At 42.6% G+C, this 11,820-nt stretch overlaps 1 long non-coding RNA gene across 1 annotated transcript; it reads right to left on the bottom strand.

Moving 5' to 3' along the window:
* Positions 1–295: 295 nt before the first annotated feature.
* Positions 296–11,529, bottom strand: LOC140817440 (uncharacterized). Its single transcript, XR_012114768.1, has 2 exons — positions 11,241–11,529; positions 296–788 (listed from the first exon to the last, which is right to left on the bottom strand). It is a non-coding gene; the product is annotated as an uncharacterized lncRNA (long non-coding RNA).
* Positions 11,530–11,820: the final 291 nt, after the last annotated feature.

Raw genomic sequence — 11,820 nt, 5'->3', positions numbered from 1 at the left:
GAGAAAGTAGTAAATCAAATACGCAATCAATTTATTTGTGTCTAAACTCGAGTGTCCTAGACTCTAATTCGAGCATACCCAAGTTACGCTCTGATACCAACTGTGAGGGCCCGTGCTCATGATTAATTTTTAATTATCAAACAACAGGATTTATTAGCGTAAACAGCGAAAACGAGTAAAAATTTTCCATTTTGGGCCTACAAAAATTTCGGCATTACCTCCCCGTAAATATAAAATACAAAAAATTCCAAAACAACACAACAAAACATGTATACTTGAAAATAGAGTCCAATAAAACAAACAGAATACCAGTTGCACACAGAGCCAGCTAGGCTCGATCACACCAAATAATATCTAACACTCAAAATACAACCATACAAATACACGAGGCATCTCCTCGGCAAATGACTCAATATAAATAGTATATCTGGGGACTCCCAACTCAAACCGACTCACCGAGCTCCACTGGCAGACGCTCCGCCAGCTGCATCAGAACCACCTGTATAACCTGCTATGGAATCACAAAACAAACCACAGCAGCCCCGAGGGACAGGGGTCAAACCCCAGTACGAAGATCAAATAAATTACAGCATAAATAAATGACATGTAATAAAATCAATGCAATGCAATGCATGTAGGGTACCAATAATCTCGGGTATCAAAGTGGATCCAAAGAAACGATAGTAACAACTGTGGCCACATGTGCCAGGGGTGTGACGTGTCAAATACGCCCTCGGCCCTGCACATCTGCGTCAGGGGTGTCAGTCTGCAGAACTGATCGGCCCTTACTGTAGAACCCGATTTCAGTACACGTATAACCCATGCATTTATTTAAATTATTAAAGCATTTAATTAATTTTAAAGAAGTTTAGTCATGCATATTATTTAAATGCATTATTTTTAATTTAATTACGTTTATGCAATGCACGTTAAAATATATTTTTCGAGTTTCATGTTTCAGGCGATTATTCGAGGCGGGATTGAGGAAAAGACCCGGGGACGATTTTTGGCAATTTTAAAAGTGGTATTTTATTTTTAGTTGAGTTTGGGGGTATTTTAAATAATTTAGCGAGTTTTAGTATTTTGAGCCTAAACATTTAATTAGTGATTTTTAAACTTTTAAAGTCTAGTATGGTGTGTGAAATTTTAACTAAAGAGCTTTATTTAAAAGTTAAGTGTGAGTTAGTGTTTTGGATTAGTAGACTATTATTTTAATTAAACAAAAGTTAGTCTCCTAATATTTTAAAACACACGCTACACACACAAATTACACACTTTTACACACACCTGTAGCGCACAAAACACACACACAAGTCTCAATTCAAGTTTCATTATTTTGAGAGAAAGAAAACCTAGGGTTCTTAGCCTAGAGCAGCCGCCCCCTTCCCCCTCAAATTCCAGCAGATTTCGGTCAATATTATTGCAAGAAAACGGTGCCACGTTCGTCCCGGATCAAGCCCCTCTCTATCTCCGCTTCGGTGACGCCGTTTCGGTAACGTTTGATATCATAAGGCACGTATATTCTGTTCTTGCTGTATCGATCAAGTCATATTATGTGTTGCGTTGATTTTTATGCGTAAAAGTTATGTATCATGTTAGTAGTTTGAGCGGATTATAGATCGGATCAATTTCGAGGGTAAAATTTTAGATCTAAAACTCGTTTTTGCTATCTTTTCAAATACTGCGAATTTTCTGTTCATATTTTGGGAACACTTTCAACGGCAAAAACGTAGAACTTTTCGATACCTTCGATTTGATATAAAGTACGAGATTTTTGGACGAAAAATGAGAGAGTTATGATATTTTTCGTGTGACTGCTCAAACTGTAATTTTAAGAAAAGTTTGGTATCATTGTATTTTTGAAGTTTTATGTTGCAGGCTTCGTTGGAAATCGACGGGCGATCGTTGCTGCGTATAAGTATGTTAGTATTGAGGTTTGTTGTATTTTCATGGTTTTCGTTGGACGTCGTTAGGCGTTTGAATCGGTTTAAAGTCGTAGGAAATCGATTGATGTCAATTGCATAATTGGTGTTGCATTGTGTTGTATAGTGGGCGTCGTATTTTTGAGGTGTTTGTATAAGTTTGATGCAATGTTATAGTGTCCTAAGAAGGGTCTTAAAGTGTTGAACCATTATATTCAAGTGTCAACTTGGGTGTGTAGACAGTGTATAAGATTTCTCGTAGGTTTCGACGTACAGTGGCCACACGGACCCGGACACGGACCTGAGCACGGGGTCCGTGCCGTTACTTTTCACTTAGTGCGTCTAGGCAGTACGTACACGGACCCCCACCCGGACCCTCTCACGGGGTCCGTGTCTTCATGTTTCAGTCGATGCCTTCTTCCAGAGCCTACACGGACCCCCATCCGGACCCAAGCACGGGGTCCGTGCCCCTTCTTGTTCACGGCACGTATGATACAGTAGGTAGACGGACCAGTACACGGACCCAGGCTAGGGGTCCATGTACACACTGTTTGGGGAGAATATTATTTTTGGTTCCAAGGTTTGATGTCATGGGTTAGTGCAAGGGTTGTTAAGGTCATGTCATGGGAGATTATAGAAGGTCCTAAGATATGATGGAGCTCGAGAGTAAGCATCATTTCTCTACGTTTAAGTTATGCAAGTTAAGATTGAAATTCATGTTAGTATGTCGCAGCGACGGCCCCAGTCGAAGTCCAACGAATCCCACAGCGCCAAGTAAGTATGTATGACGTGCAAGAAAGTATTTTAAGCTTTGAGGTATGCTAATTGTCTTGTGACCAACGAAAGTTAAGGATTGGAAAGCGTTAAATCATGAACGGAGACCAATCCGCCCGTTAAATTATGAACGTGTTAGATCGTGGTTGTGGAGCGTTAAATTATGAACGTGGATCAACTGGCCTGTTAAATCATGAACAAGGATCTTATGTATGCGACAGTGGATACGTCCCTGTCAGCCCAGTACTGTGGTGAGTCTGATCAGGCGTTTATCATGTTAAGGGTCACTTGCTTTGAAACATCCTCCACGTAAAATTATGCAGTTAAGTATGTTGAAGTATGAAAGCATGTTTAAGAAAAGTTTATGTTCATGGCACGTCGTAGTATGTATGTTCAAGTTCAAGCTTATTTCAAGTTGAAGTTTATGCAAGTCCAATTTAAAGTTATGTATGTCCTATTTTAAAGAAGCATGCGATTTTTATTATGTAGTACTCGTTACTTCCAGTTTATACGTGTTGAGTCTTTAGACTCACTAGACTTGATCGATGCAGGTGAATACGATGCGCAGGAGACAGGAGGTGGCGACCAAGGGGCAGGCTTGGGCTGAGTGGCAGGCTAAACCCGAGGACCGCGAGCTTATGTTTATGCAAACTTTTAAACTACTCTGATGTTTTGTTTTTTTTTATGTGAGACGTTTTGAGACAGCATTCTTTTAGCAAACGTTTATTGGATGATGGAATATTTTAACGATATTTATGTGAATGTTGGGTGACGTCCGTACAAACGTTTTATTTGAATAAAATTTTTAATTTTTCCGCAAATTCCAAGTAGTTAAGTACGGTTCGTTACAGTTGGTATCAGAGCGGCGTTCTTGTAAAGGGTTACGCCTACTGCCAGTCGCAAGAAGCTCTCGAAGTCACACCTCAAGTCTGTAAGTTTTAAAAGTTTTGAGTTATGCTATGTACTATGCATTAAGTCATGATTTCAGCATGTATATGTTTTAAGTTCAAATTACGTGCATCTTTTGTCATTGGTATTATAATCATGCATGTTGGGTTTACGTGTTGGGTAAATTATGTTAAACAGTATGCCTCCTAGACGTGAGATTAACCGGGAAGATAGGGAGGAGGACAGAGAGCCTCGAGGCGAGGAGAGAGCCAATCCTCCACCACCTCCACCACCCGACATGCAGGCCCAGATGATGGCCGGAATGACTCAGTTCTTTGCCCAGTTTATGGGTAACCAGACAGTGGCTGATGCAGGGGCGAGACCCAGAGCTGAGGCTGTCTATGAGAGATTCAGCAGGATGCACCCAGACAAATTCTCAGGGACGACGGACCCATTGATAGCAGAGGGATGGGTTAAATCCATCGAAGTAATCTTCGATTTCATGGAGTTGCAGGATACTGATCGAGTGAGGTGCGCTATCTTTCTACTTCATGGGAGTGCAAGAGTTTGGTGGGAGAGCGCATCCGTGATAGTTAACCTACAGACTCTCACGTGGAATGGGTTCAAGGAGGTGTTCTACTCCAAGTACTTCACTGAGGAAGTGCGTACAAAACTGATTGGAGAGTTCAGGACACTACGACAGGGAGATAGCAGCGTAGCTGATTATGTGCAGAAGTTTGAGAAGGGTTGCCAATTTATGCCCTTGATCGCCAATGATGCTCAGGCCAAGGTGAGACACTTTCTCCTTGGGATGCGGCCGATCTTGCGCCGTGACGTGAAGGTGGTAGGGCCTATGACCTATGAGGTCGCAGTAGCGAGGGCGTTGGAGGCAGAGCAGGACATGAGGGAGATTGAGAAGGACCGCCTGGGCAAGAGGCCCTTTCAGGCACCGCAACAGCAGCAACAGTATCAGCAGCGGCCACCATTTAAGAAACCTTACCAGGGGCAGCCTGGAAAGAAACCTCACCATGGCCCACAGAAGGGCAAGGGTCCGATGCATCAGCAGGGGGCGCCTCAGAAGCCCGCCGCTTACCCAGTGTGTCCTAAATGCAACCGCCAACATCCAGGACCATGCTTGTATGGATCAGGCAAGTGCTTCAAGTGTGGTGCAACCGACCACATGCTTAAGGAGTGTCCGCAGTGGAAGCAACCAACCCAAGGGAGGGTTTTTGCCATGCATGCTCAGGAGGCAGATCCAGACACGACTTTACTGACCGGTAAACTTTTCTACCTAAGCTCAGTAGTATTTTGCCTTGCATGTGGAATTTTACTTGGGATTATTAGGATGCTAGTGTTGTTAGGATATATTTGGGTCATTATCTTGTTAGCATTTTGGGAATGACATAGGACATTGAATTTTATTATGCGTAAGGTTAACGTTAGTATTTTGGATATAAGTCGTGTTGTGCTAACGTATCTCAGGGAACATTTTTATAAAGAGATTAGCTACCACTGCACTGATAGATTCAGGAGCCACTCACTCCTTTATATCAGAGACCTTTGCTAATCACCTGGACATCAAGTCCATCGGTCTAGACTTGAACTTCTCAGTGACAGTCCCATCAGGGGAAGAGTTGTTAGCTACCAGTGTGATCAGGGATATCGATCTAGAACTACAGGGCCACCTAGTGTATGCAGATTTGATCGTTTTGCCGATGCCAGAGTTCGATATCATTTTGGGTATGGACTGGCTGACTAAGAACAGAGTTCTAATCGATTTTCAGAAGAGGTCAGTGTTGGTCAGACCGCTCGGTATGGAGCAGTTTTTATTCGAGCCGGTTAGATGGAGAAGTTTTCCTCGTATGATTTCGTGCATGCAGGCGAGGAAATTACTTTCAAAGGGATGTCAGGCTTTCTTGGCCAGTGTTATAGCAGCGCCTGACGTGCCCACTCCTTCTATTTCGGAAGTGCCAGTAGTCAGTGAATTTCCAAGCGTCTTCCCAGACGACGTCGCAGGCCTTCCACCAGATCGAGAGGTGGAGTTTGCCATTGACCTCATGCCAGGTACAGTGCCCATCTCTATGGCACCGTACAGATTAGCTCCAGCAGAGATGCTAGAACTCAAACAGCAGATTCAAGAACTCTTAGACAAGGAGTTTATCCGCCCGAGCTTCTCACCGTGGGGCGCACCAGTACTCTTTGTGAAAAAGAAGGATGGGAGCATGAGACTGTGCATCGATTACCGTGAGTTGAACAAGGTAACGATCAAGAATAAGTACCCGTTGCCTAGGATCGAAGATTTGTTCGATCAGTTGCAGGGAGCTGTCGTGTTCTCCAAAATCGATCTTCGATCAGGGTATCACCAACTGAGAGTAAAGGATGCAGATGTGCATAAGACAGCTTTCAGGACCAGACACGGGCATTACGAGTTCTTAGTGATGCCGTTTGGATTGACCAATGCTCCAGCTATTTTCATGGATCTCATGAACCGAGTATTCCAGCCGTTCCTCGATCAGTTCGTCATAGTGTTCATTGACGATATCCTCATATACTCGAAGAGCCATGAGGAGCACGACCAGCACTTGAGGACAGTTTTGCAGACTTTGCAGAGCCGTAAGTTGTATGCAAAATTCAGTAAGTGCGAGTTCTGGTTGCAGAAAGTCGCGTTTTTGGGGCATATAGTGTCTAGTAGAGGGATTGAAGTGGATCCAGCCAAAGTGGCAGCTGTCAAGGAATGGGTAGAGCCAAAGAATGCATCAGAGATCCGCAGCTTTTTGGGTTTAGCGGGTTACTACCGTAAGTTTATTCGGGGATTTTCGTCTATAGCAGTGCCACTCACTTCACTAACCAAGAAAAATGCTAAATTTGTGTGGAGTGATGAATGTCAGAAGAGCTTCGACACCTTGAAGCAAGCTCTCATTTCAGCACCGGTGTTAGCCATGCCATCAGGGCAAGGGGACTATGTGTTATACACCGATGCATCTAAACTCGGTTTAGGAGCAGTGTTGATGCAGCAGGGTAGAGTTATAGCTTATGCTTCCAGACAGTTAAAGGTGCATGAGAAGAACTACCCGACTCACGATTTGGAATTAGCCGCAGTTGTCTTTGCATTGAAGATTTGGAGACATTACTTATACGGCGAGAAGTGTCAGATTTTCACCGATCACAAAAGTCTCAAATATTTCTTCACGCAGAAAGAGCTGAATATGAGACAGAGACGGTGGTTAGAACTTGTGAAAGACTATGATTGCGAGATTAGCTACCATCCGGGAAAAGCTAACGTCGTAGCAGACGCTTTGAGCAGAAAAGTGGCAGTCATAGCACAATTGTCAGTTCAGAGACCTCTTCAGTCTGAGATTCAGCGGTTTGGTCTAGAGGTTTATCATAAGGGCAGAGCTCCTAGACTGTCTAATCTGACAGTCAAATCTGACTTACTAGACCGCATCCGAGCAGGACAGTCTTCAGATGAGCAACTACAGAAATGGAGACTGAAGGATGAAGCTAAGGGCAGTGTTTTGTACACAGTGTCAGATGGTATCGTGAGATACAGAGGCAGGATGTGGGTGCCTAGTGTTGATTCGATCAGACAGGATATTCTGACAGAGGCGCACGCATCTCCGTATTCTATTCACCCAGGAGGTACCAAGATGTACAAAGACCTGCAGATTCTGTATTGGTGGCCAGGGATGAAGAGAGACATCCGCAGATTTGTATCTGAGTGCCTCACATGTCAGCAGGTAAAGGCAGAGCATCAGAGGCCAGCAGGTTTGCTTAAGCCCCTCCCTATCCCAGAGTGGAAATGGGAGAACATCACTATGGATTTCGTCGTTGGGTTACCTAAGTCAGTCAGAGGTTTTAATTCTATTTGGGTTATAGTGGACCGACTCACTAAGTCAGCGCACTTTCTGCCAGTGAAGACGACTTTCTCCATAACGCAGTATGCGGAGCTTTATATTAAGGAGATAGTCCGTTTGCATGGTTTCCCAGTTTCGATTGTGTCCGACAGGGACCCAAGGTTTACATCGTCCTTCTGGAAGAGCTTGCATGCTGCCATGGGGACGAAGCTACTGTTTAGTACGGCTTTTCACCCGCAGACAGACGGTCAGTCTGAGCGAGTGATCCAGATTCTGGAGGATTTGCTAAGAGCCTGTATGATTGATTTTCAAGGAACTTGGGAGTCTAGACTACCTCTAGTGGAGTTCACATACAACAACAGCTTCCAAGCATCTATTGGTATGGCTCCCTATGAAGCGTTGTATGGTCGGAAGTGCAGATCGCCAGTTCATTGGGACGAAGTTGGTGAGAGAACAGATCTAGGCCCAGAGATAGTTCAGCAGACTGCAGAAGTGGTGGTCAAGATTCGTGACAGAATGAAGACCGCCCAAAGCCGTCAGAAGAGCTACGCCGATAAGAGGAGGAGAGATCTCGAGTTTGCCGTTGGGGACCACGTTTTCGTCAAGATAGCACCCATGAAGGGTGTTATGAGATTTGAGAAAAGAGGCAAGTTGAGTCCGAGGTTTATTGGACCGTTCGAGATTCTTGACAGAGTTGGGACATTAGCCTATCGTGTAGCCCTTCCGCCGAATCTGGCCGGGGTACACAATGTGTTCCACGTCTCGATGCTAAGGAAATATTTGGCTAACCCTTCGCACATTCTGAGTTATGAGCCTTTGCAGCTTGCTCCAGATTTGTCTTATGAGGAGAGACCGACTCAAATTCTCGACAGTCAGGAGCGCAGGCTCCGGAACAAAGTGACTAAGCTAGTCAAAGTTCAGTGGCTGAACCAATCAGTGGAAGAGGCCACTTGAGAGTCAGAGGCAGATATGAGACTTCGCTACCCGGAGTTGTTCGGTAAGACTTAATTTCGAGGACGAAATTTATATAAGTGGGGGAGGAACTGTAGAACCCGATTTCAGTACACGTATAACCCATGCATTTATTTAAATTATTAAAGCATTTAATTAATTTTAAAGAAGTTTAGTCATGCATATTATTTAAATGCATTATTTTTAATTTAATTACGTTTATGCAATGCACGTTAAAATATATTTTTCGAGTTTCATGTTTCAGGCGATTATTCGAGGCGGGATTGAGGAAAAGACCCGGGGACGATTTTTGGCAATTTTAAAAGTGGTATTTTATTTTTAGTTGAGTTTGGGGGTATTTTAAATAATTTAGCGAGTTTTAGTATTTTGAGCCTAAACATTTAATTAGTGATTTTTAAACTTTTAAAGTCTAGTATGGTGTGTGAAATTTTAACTAAAGAGCTTTATTTAAAAGTTAAGTGTGAGTTAGTGTTTTGGATTAGTAGACTATTATTTTAATTAAACAAAAGTTAGTCTCCTAATATTTTAAAACACACGCTACACACACAAATTACACACTTTTACACACACCTGTAGCGCACAAAACACACACACAAGTCTCAATTCAAGTTTCATTATTTTGAGAGAAAGAAAACCTAGGGTTCTTAGCCTAGAGCAGCCGCCCCCTTCCCCCTCAAATTCCAGCAGATTTCGGTCAATATTATTGCAAGAAAACGGTGCCACGTTCGTCCCGGATCAAGCCCCTCTCTATCTCCGCTTCGGTGACGCCGTTTCGGTAACGTTTGATATCATAAGGCACGTATATTCTGTTCTTGCTGTATCGATCAAGTCATATTATGTGTTGCGTTGATTTTTATGCGTAAAAGTTATGTATCATGTTAGTAGTTTGAGCGGATTATAGATCGGATCAATTTCGAGGGTAAAATTTTAGATCTAAAACTCGTTTTTGCTGTCTTTTCAAATACTGCGAATTTTCTGTTCATATTTTGGGAAAACTTTCAACGGCAAAAACGTAGAACTTTTCGATACCTTCGATTTGATATAAAGTACGAGATTTTTGGACGAGAAATGAGAGAGTTATGATATTTTTCGTGTGACTGCTCAAACTGTAATTTTAAGAAAAGTTTGGTATCATTGTATTTTTGAAGTTTTATGTTGCAGGCTTCGTTGGAAATCGACGGGCGATCGTTGCTGCGTATAAGTATGTTAGTATTGAGGTTTGTTGTATTTTCATGGTTTTCGTTGGACGTCGTTAGGCGTTTGAATCGGTTTAAAGTCGTAGGAAATCGATTGATGTCAATTGCATAATTGGTGTTGCATTGTGTTGTATAGTGGGCGTCGTATTTTTGAGGTGTTTGTATAAGTTTGATGCAATGTTATAGTGTCCTAAGAAGGGTCTTAAAGTGTTGAACCATTATATTCAAGTGTCAACTTGGGTGTGTAGACAGTGTATAAGATTTCTCGCAGGTTTCGACGTACAGTGGCCACACGGACCCGGACACGGACCTGAGCACGGGGTCCGTGCCGTTACTTTTCACTTAGTGCGTCTAGGCAGTACGTACATGGACCCCCACCCGGACCCTCTCACGGGGTCCGTGTCTTCATGTTTCAGTCGATGCCTTCTTCCAGAGCCTACACGGACCCCCATCCGGACCCAAGCACGGGGTCCGTGCCCCTTCTTGTTCACGGCACGTATGATACAGTAGGTAGACGGACCAGTACACGGACCCGGGCTAGGGGTCCGTGTACACACTGTTTGGGGAGAATATTATTTTTGGTTCCAAGGTTTGATGTCATGGGTTAGTGCAAGGGTTGTTAAGGTCATGTCATGGGAGATTATAGAAGGTCCTAAGATATGATGGAGCTCGAGAGTAAGCATCATTTCTCTACGTTTAAGTTATGCAAGTTAAGATTGAAATTCATGTTAGTATGTCGCAGCGACGGCCCCGGTCGAAGTCCAACGAATCCCACAGCGCCAAGTAAGTATGTATGACGTGCAAGAAAGTATTTTAAGCTTTGAGGTATGCTAATTGTCTTGTGACCAACGAAAGTTAAGGATTGGAAAGCGTTAAATCATGAACGGGGACCAATCCGCCCGTTAAATTATGAACGGGTTAGATCGTGGTTGTGGAGCGTTAAATTATGAACGTGGATCAACTGGCCTGTTAAATCATGAACAGGGATCTTATGTATGCGACAGTGGATACGTCCCTGTCAGCCCAGTACTGTGGTGAGTCTGATCAGGCGTTTATCATGTTAAGGGTCACTTGCTTTGAAACATCCTCCACGTAAAATTATGCAGTTAAGTATGTTGAAGTATGAAAGCATGTTTAAGAAAAGTTTATGTTCATGGCACGTCGTAGTATGTATGTTCAAGTTCAAGCTTATTTCAAGTTGAAGTTTATGCAAGTCCAATTTAAAGTTATGTATGTCCTATTTTAAAGAAGCATGCGATTTTTATTATGTAGTACTCGTTACTTCCAGTTTATACGTGTTGAGTCTTTAGACTCACTAGACTTGATCGATGCAGGTGAATACGATGCGCAGGAGACAGGAGGTGGCGACCAAGGGGCAGGCTTGGGCTGAGTGGCAGGCTAAACCCGAGGACCGCGAGCTTATGTTTATGCAAACTTTTAAACTACTCTGATGTTTTGTTTTTTTTTATGTGAGACGTTTTGAGACAGCATTCTTTTAGCAAACGTTTATTGGATGATGGAATATTTTAACGATATTTATGTGAATGTTGGGTGACGTCCGTACAAACGTTTTATTTGAATAAAATTTTTAATTTTTCCGCAAATTCCAAGTAGTTAAGTACGGTTCGTTACACTTACGCTAGTCATCAGAGGTGTGACGCTTAAACGCCCTCGGCTCTGATGTCTAAATAACTCATCCAAGAGTAAACAGAAATCTCGGAAACAACGGAGTCATGGCTCGATATGAATGCGTGCTCAACAATGCATATGAATTCACAGATTATTCCAATATATTTAAAAACTCACATTTATTTAAAAAAATGAGGAATAATCCTAAAATACACCCAAACAGCACAAAGAGCACATAAACACATGGTTTTCATAAAATCACATCAATTTAATTACACGTCGTTATAGACGTTGTAAAGATCGATCAATCCGTACCTTAACCTTCAAATTAAATTACCACAATAGTTTATAAACTCCTCGGTGCTTCCTGGCTACTAAAACCTGTGGCAAATAATTAATTACCATCAAATAAATATTCAACTCTTAGACAAAAACAATTTTACTAATTCCAGCTTGGACCTAAGCTCGTTGTAAGGCCATAACTCAACCAAAACTTAACCAAAACATACTTATCATACATGGCTGGAATCCTAACTCAAAATGCCATATTTCATCAGAAGACATCAACATGAAATTGAAAAATCT

This window comes from Primulina eburnea, chromosome 16 (assembly GCF_022965805.1).
Source record: "Primulina eburnea isolate SZY01 chromosome 16, ASM2296580v1, whole genome shotgun sequence".
Taxonomy (NCBI): domain Eukaryota; kingdom Viridiplantae; phylum Streptophyta; class Magnoliopsida; order Lamiales; family Gesneriaceae; genus Primulina; species Primulina eburnea.
This window is presented reverse-complemented; position numbering and strand designations above follow the sequence as displayed.